Below are 6769 nucleotides of genomic sequence, written 5' to 3' on the forward strand. Positions count from 1 at the left end.
ACTATGGCTCCAGTTCAGCCTTGTTTACTTTGTGTGTGCAAACATGCAGTGTCACGCAGCAGTAATGCAGGTTACAGGACTGAAAATGTTGCTGGGAGCAAGTCTTTCTCTCAAACATCGCTCATTTAACTTTCTTCTTGTCCATTCAGGTATAAAGAGTTCAGCACTGCCGGAAGAGGATGAGTTAGACCATCATCCATCATGACAGAGATGCACCAGATACTCACCAGATACCCAGTACAAACTCTTTAGATGTTTTTACATAGACGTATATCTTCAGTATCAACTTTGTATAGGTCAGTAACATCAATATACCCTATATCCAAATAGATATTTGTTCATGGTAAGAGTAGGCTATAGAGAGATTACATGAGAGTGTATGTATTACAAAAAAATTACTCTTACGGGCTGATCACACCAAAAGCATTTATGGCAGTTGCAGGCAGTAGCGGAGTGGCCATCGGGAGAGTCGGGACATTTCCCGGTGGGCCGGTAGTGTTTTGAGGCTGCGAGGACCGGTCTGATAATGGATAATAGTTATACAATGTGCGGCCGCTTTCCGCTGGTCAAACTGTGCAGCCTCTTTGCTCAACACAGTAGGCTATATAAAAGTGCTCAACCTGTTCGGCAGGTCCAACCATGTTTAGGATTTTTTTTAAATATAGGGGGATTTTTGAACGGCCCCTCTCCAAATTGCATAGCCTGTCGGCCTTTGATGTGAAAAGTCGTGTCGCCGAATGCCTGTTTATTTCAGTACATACGCGGTCGGATTGATCCATCAAGCGGAGACTATTTAATAGAAAGTGTGGATTAAGGATGTTTAAAATCTCTAGCCTGGTGGTCAGTACTTGAATGGATAAATCAGCACATTTGCAAAGGTTTATCTCCATATGGCTATATATAATAAATAAAATTTAGAAGGGTAACTTTGCAGTATCACATTTTATATTTCCTACTATTAGATTTCTATTAGATTTCCATGAGAGTATTTATTAATATTCATTAATAGATGAGAGTATTCAACTGAAATATATAAATATCCTCACAACATTATTATTTCTCAAAACTTTGACAAAAATTATTTTCAAATGAACTGTATTCTTACAGTTATTCAAAGATGCACACATCATTCCAGATATGATTTTAATATTAGACGAGATTATATAACGGCAATGATCGTCTCATATCCACATATAAATTAACATTACAGCATAATGAAATTAATAAAAAGACAAGGAAGCAGGATTGGCATGTAAATTGTATTATTATTAGCGGGAAAAAAATCAATATTACTGAAATAAACTCTGAGGTAATGCGCCAAACACGTTAAAATAAATAAGCAATAACCGTGGAAAAAACATTATTATCTCTCAAAACTTTATATGACAAAAATTATATTTAAAGGAAATATTCTTACAGTAATTCAAAGATGCACAAATTATTCCATATTACTCCCGTTTATAAGCACATTCATCTCTGGTCAGTGGTCTCGCTCTGTTATGTAATAGCTGATTGAGGTGCGCATCTCCGTCTTTCAACCAGGTATCATTTTGTATAGTTACTCATTTAGGAAAATTAGCCATGATTTAATGATTTAATTAATATTATGAAAATGTTTTTTGTGGGGGGGCAAATTGATTACGATTTGTATTACCCTAGTTTTACTACAAATAGGCTACAAGACATTTTTTTTCCACGGAGGGCCGGTGGTATACGAAATTTCCCGGTAGATTTTTTGGTCCCACTCCACCCCTGGTTGCAGGTGCCTTTTTTGAATGATATTCTATGGCTGTTTATGCGCGTCAAGCGCCTTGCGGTTTTTGCCGCCAGCCACAGCACGCGCTTTTGAAGGAGCGCTGAGAGCGGAGCAGGGCCCGACATCATTCGGATCTTTCCATTGTCCAATCGAATGAGGGGAGAGGCGGGCCTTACGTTGTGTTGAGGGAAGTTTACAGTTGCTTTGAAGAACCGGACTCACTCGCTCACTCTCTCCTTCGTGTTTGTGCACCTCTCACCCTCAAACAAGGTCAGAGCAAGCGTCCTCTTTTTAAAGTTTCTGCTAATATGACAGTTAACAGCAAAAGAGCGCTCACGCTTCAATATTTGATTGGCAAGACAGCTGACTCGGTGGTTGTTTAGCAATATAAAAAGCGGCGTCCCACTGCTCTTTAAAAAAAGCAGTGCGTCACGCCTTGCGTTTCCAAGCGTTTAGTGTTTGGTGTGATTAACTCCTTACTGTATTGTATACGGTAATTTAGGCAAGTTGCGTTTGAAAGGTCCAACACTCAACAAAGCTTTTTTATCATATAACTGTAGTATGTAACGTTACGTGTATGTAAGAGCAACTTCACAAGCACTATAGAAATATACAAAGTTTTTGATAAGGACTTATCAGCCGCAGTTTAGATTCTGATGCGGGCTTACTTTGTTGCATACGGCATCGAGTTTAAAGTTTTGTTTCTACTTTACTATAGCTGTGTCTGAAACCGTTCCCTCGTTCACTCATTCACTATTCCCTATATGGGGAATGACAGTTGAGTCCACTATATGGGGAAGAAGCAAATGAAAATGAGTGAGCGATTTCGGACACTGACGCAAATATCATGCGTCAGAGAGCTGTCGCAGAGATTCATCAAAAACACCTGTGTGGCTTTATTGATTGTGCTGTGAAATGGTAAAGTTTACTTTCTTACTGTTTTTCACATTTGTCATGTTTATTGTATTAGTTGATAATAAAATGAACAAAACAACTGCTTATAATATTTATTTACTGCTGTTTATTTATTGTTTAATAAAAATGTGTATTAGATTTTGAATAAAAGATAACGCAATTATTTTTCATCTGTTTATTTTCAAAAAAGTAGAAAATAACTGACAACAAGAAAATGTTTGGTGTTTACTGTCAGTATCCTTCAGCTGATTCAAGTTACGCATTCGTCTCCCGTTGCATCATGGGAAAGATGAGTGAACGAGTGTACATCGAATGTACCCTCAAAATCAGAGTGCATTGTGGGTAAAAAGTAGTGAATGAATGTAGGGAATAAAGTTGTTCACTCAGGTTTCGGACACCACTACAAAATGGCCGACACCCGATATAGTGCACAATATAGTGGATAGGGAGCAGTTTCAGACACAGCTTATATGTGTTGTCATTTAATTTGATTCACAAGACAGCTGACTCGGTGGTTGCTTAGCAATATAAAAAGCCTCTTTTTTTAGAAAGGCAGTGCGTGGCGCCTTGCTTTTCCAAGCGTTTACAGCGCGTTTGGTGTGATTAGCCCCTTACTTAGTATTTTGTCTTGTTTTTAAAATATAAAAAAATTATATTAAGCTGCATTTTCTTGATGACGTTTTTTAAACACTTAAACACACAAGAAAAAATAGCTTACCCCATTGGCAGATTTTTTGCTTGTTTTATGCACAAATTCACTTAAATTTGATTTTTTTGTCTAACTAGACTTATTTCCTTAGGTCAATTTGCTCATCCAGAAAATACATATTGAATTAAGAATTTTTAGATATTTGTACTAAACACGAGACAAAAATATTAAATGAGAAATAGATTTTTTTGCCGTGTATACAGCTTGTATGTGTCATAGGGCTTGTCCACACGGATACGGGTATTTTTAACCGTGACATTTTTACGGGGTTCGACCGTTCGTTCACACGGAAAAGCAGTATCAGGTGACTGAAACCAAACATTTTGAAAAAAACCTGCCAGGGTGAAGATTTTCAGAAACGCTGGTTGCAGTGTTGTCGTGTAGACAGTACAACCTGGGGTTTTGCTTCTAAGGCTTATGATTGGACAACGTGGTTTTATGATTACCGCCTGCTGGTGTGGCATACTCTTGACAGCGCGTGATCACGCGTTTTTGCGTGTTCATGTAGGCAGATATTTCTTTTAAACCGAGCATGTGAGGAGGGGATTTTTTAAAACCACAGGAGGAAAAACTCCGGTTATAAAAATACCCGTGTCCGTGTGGACTAGGCCATAGTTTGGTTTTTAGTTTTATCCTCATCATCACCTGTTGTTCATTTGGTTAATTATTGACGTCACCTGTCCCTTGTTAGCCATCCTTGTGTATGTAAACCCTGTGTTGGCCCTTTGTCTCAGTCTGATCTCGTTTATGTACCGTCTTGTGAATTTCATTGATATAAAATACTCCGCTAGTCGTTTAAGTTTATTGTGTTATTCTAATTAAAGATAATATTTTCCTCATACTCCTCATCTCCTGTGTGTGCATACCTTGACAGTTTGATTGAGTTCATATTGAGATCTTTGACTTTTGAGTTTAGTTTGAGACAAACTGAGGAGACAATAGTCATGTGAGACATTCTCTCTGAAAGACATCTGCAAAACAGCATCAGCTTATTTTCTTCTTTATGGATACGGTCTATGAGAAACAATAAAGACCTTACGGAGATCTCTGTTGTTTCTCAGAGTTGCTGTCTGATGTAGATTTTAAGAGAAGCTTTCATCCTCTATATAATGCCATAATCGCATGATTATTAGAGGGAAAAGGACACAAGCTTTCTCCCAAACAGAATTATCAGGGGGATATGCACTCTTTTGTAATCCACCATTACGTAAAGCTAATTGAAGAAGAAAGTACCCCCAATTTCCTGCAGTAGTGGCTTCTCAGTCTCTCTCTGCATGAATGCATACATCACAAACACGCTTGTACACACGCTCGCACTCTCACATCTTGAGAGTCTTTAATAGGTGCTTTTATCAGGCCAGTGCTTTCTGTTGCTTTATTGTGTGATGGTCCTCAGGCGAGGTCTGTTTCATGTGCGAGAGGAGAACAGATAGAAACTCAAGATCAGTTTCCAACCCATAGTCAGCCTTGCTGTTTGCTGCCTGCATGGTACAGGCCAAAACAGCATCCACATCCTTAAAGGGACAGTTCACCCAAAAATGAAAATTCGGTCATTTTCTCACTCTCATGTTTTTACAAACTTGTGTACATTTCTTTTTTCTTATGAGCACGAGGTAAGATATTTTGAGGAATGTAACAAACTGTTAATGAGCCACATTCACTTACATAGTATCATTTTTGGGGGGCTTATGAACGATTTGTTTACAAACATTACTCAAAATATCTTCCTTTGTGTTCATCAGAATAAAGAAATTTATACAGGTTTGTAACAACATTAGAGTGAGATAATGATGAAAAAAATTTTGGGGGGTGAACTATCCCTTTAATCTCCAATAAACATTTATACATTTACATTTATTAATTTAGCAGATGATTTTATTCAAAGAGACATAGGCTGTGTCCCAATTCAAAGGCTGCGAACTTCTAAGGACGTATTTTAAGACCGATTGCGTCTCAGCAGTGCGACTTGAGGTTAGTAAGGCCGTCCCAATTCGATGCTTAGACTGAAGCCTCAAAATGCGTCCTCATTTCTCCGCGCTGTTAAGGATAGAACGAATGGATCCTTAACAGCCGAGGACATCCCAAGAGTCATTGCGCGCCCGCAACAGCTGCATATATAACGGCTGGATATTCTAAAATAAACAATTAAAACCTTTATTAAATAAAAGTGTATTTATCAGAAAACATTTTTCTTGTCACTGTTTTAGTATTATAAGTTATGTTTTGTGTTAATATTATTCTTTTTATGTTGCGTTTATTTCTAAGGTTGATTAATTTGATATACTGTTGAATAGTTTAATCTACATCAACCTGTCATATTTTCTAAAAAAATTAATATTTTTTCTGATTCCATATTTATTTTAATAAGTCAGAAACATCTCCGCTGTGTCCTGCCAACTGGCGCAGTGGGCGCGTGCATATATTGGCTATAAGGTGGGACGGTCTGGGTTTTTTGGCACTGGGTTGAAGGTTACTGTCCCTAGGCTGCCAGGACTTATCCAGCCCCACTTGTGCAATTTGTGGGAAATTTATTTCACTTATTGGAAAAATTAGTCACAGAATTTTTTGCTAATTTTTCCGTGGCATTCTCACGGATTGGTTACTCCTATTGTCCTATTTTCTTACCATTGTCGCTTCGGTTTAGGGTTAGATTTACATAAAATGACATCCTTACCCAAACCCAACTCTAACTCCAATGCCAGGTCACAATTGTTTAAAGTTTAGAAAATATAAAAGAATAAAGCAGAAAAAATAGTATAAACCAATAGTTTGACATACTAACGCAAACACCCAATCTAACCCTAAACCGAAGCGGCAACGGTTTGAAAATAGGAAAAAGCAGTTGAGTAACCAATCCGTGAGAATGCCACGGAAAAATTAGCAAAAAATTCCGTGACTATCCAACGGAACTTTGTGAGATCATGTTGGGCATTAGGGTCCATAACATTTAAAATGCATGGAAAACACAGGACACGTTGTTTTCTTCTGCTTTTCAAAGCGCTCACCTGTAAACAAGAGTTTTGTTTTAGACGCGCCTATATTTGAGCGTGCTTGCCGCGCTTCTAGATTTAAAATAAAGAGCGACTTGACACGAACAGCCCAGTGCTGGCCGGTGACTTCTTTTTCCAGGGCGCACGATGTGAAGTTCGTCACATGTAGCCGTTATGTGTGTGGTTCGTAATTTCAAAATATGTGTTCTGCGCTTCAAGTAAACCTGCATCACATGTTTTGTCAAAATAAGTGCCTGCTGCAGACGCACCTAAAGGGTTTATGATAAAAGAGACGCTCGTGTTTGCCAGATACTCACATAATCTCATGCATAATACTGTTAAGTGAGTATCTAAGTGTGTATTTTGTGAACGTGAGCGTCTCTTTTATCATAAACGGTT

The sequence above is a fragment of the Misgurnus anguillicaudatus genome, chromosome 17 (genome assembly GCF_027580225.2).
Source record: "Misgurnus anguillicaudatus chromosome 17, ASM2758022v2, whole genome shotgun sequence".
Classification (NCBI taxonomy): Eukaryota; Metazoa; Chordata; class Actinopteri; order Cypriniformes; family Cobitidae; genus Misgurnus; species Misgurnus anguillicaudatus.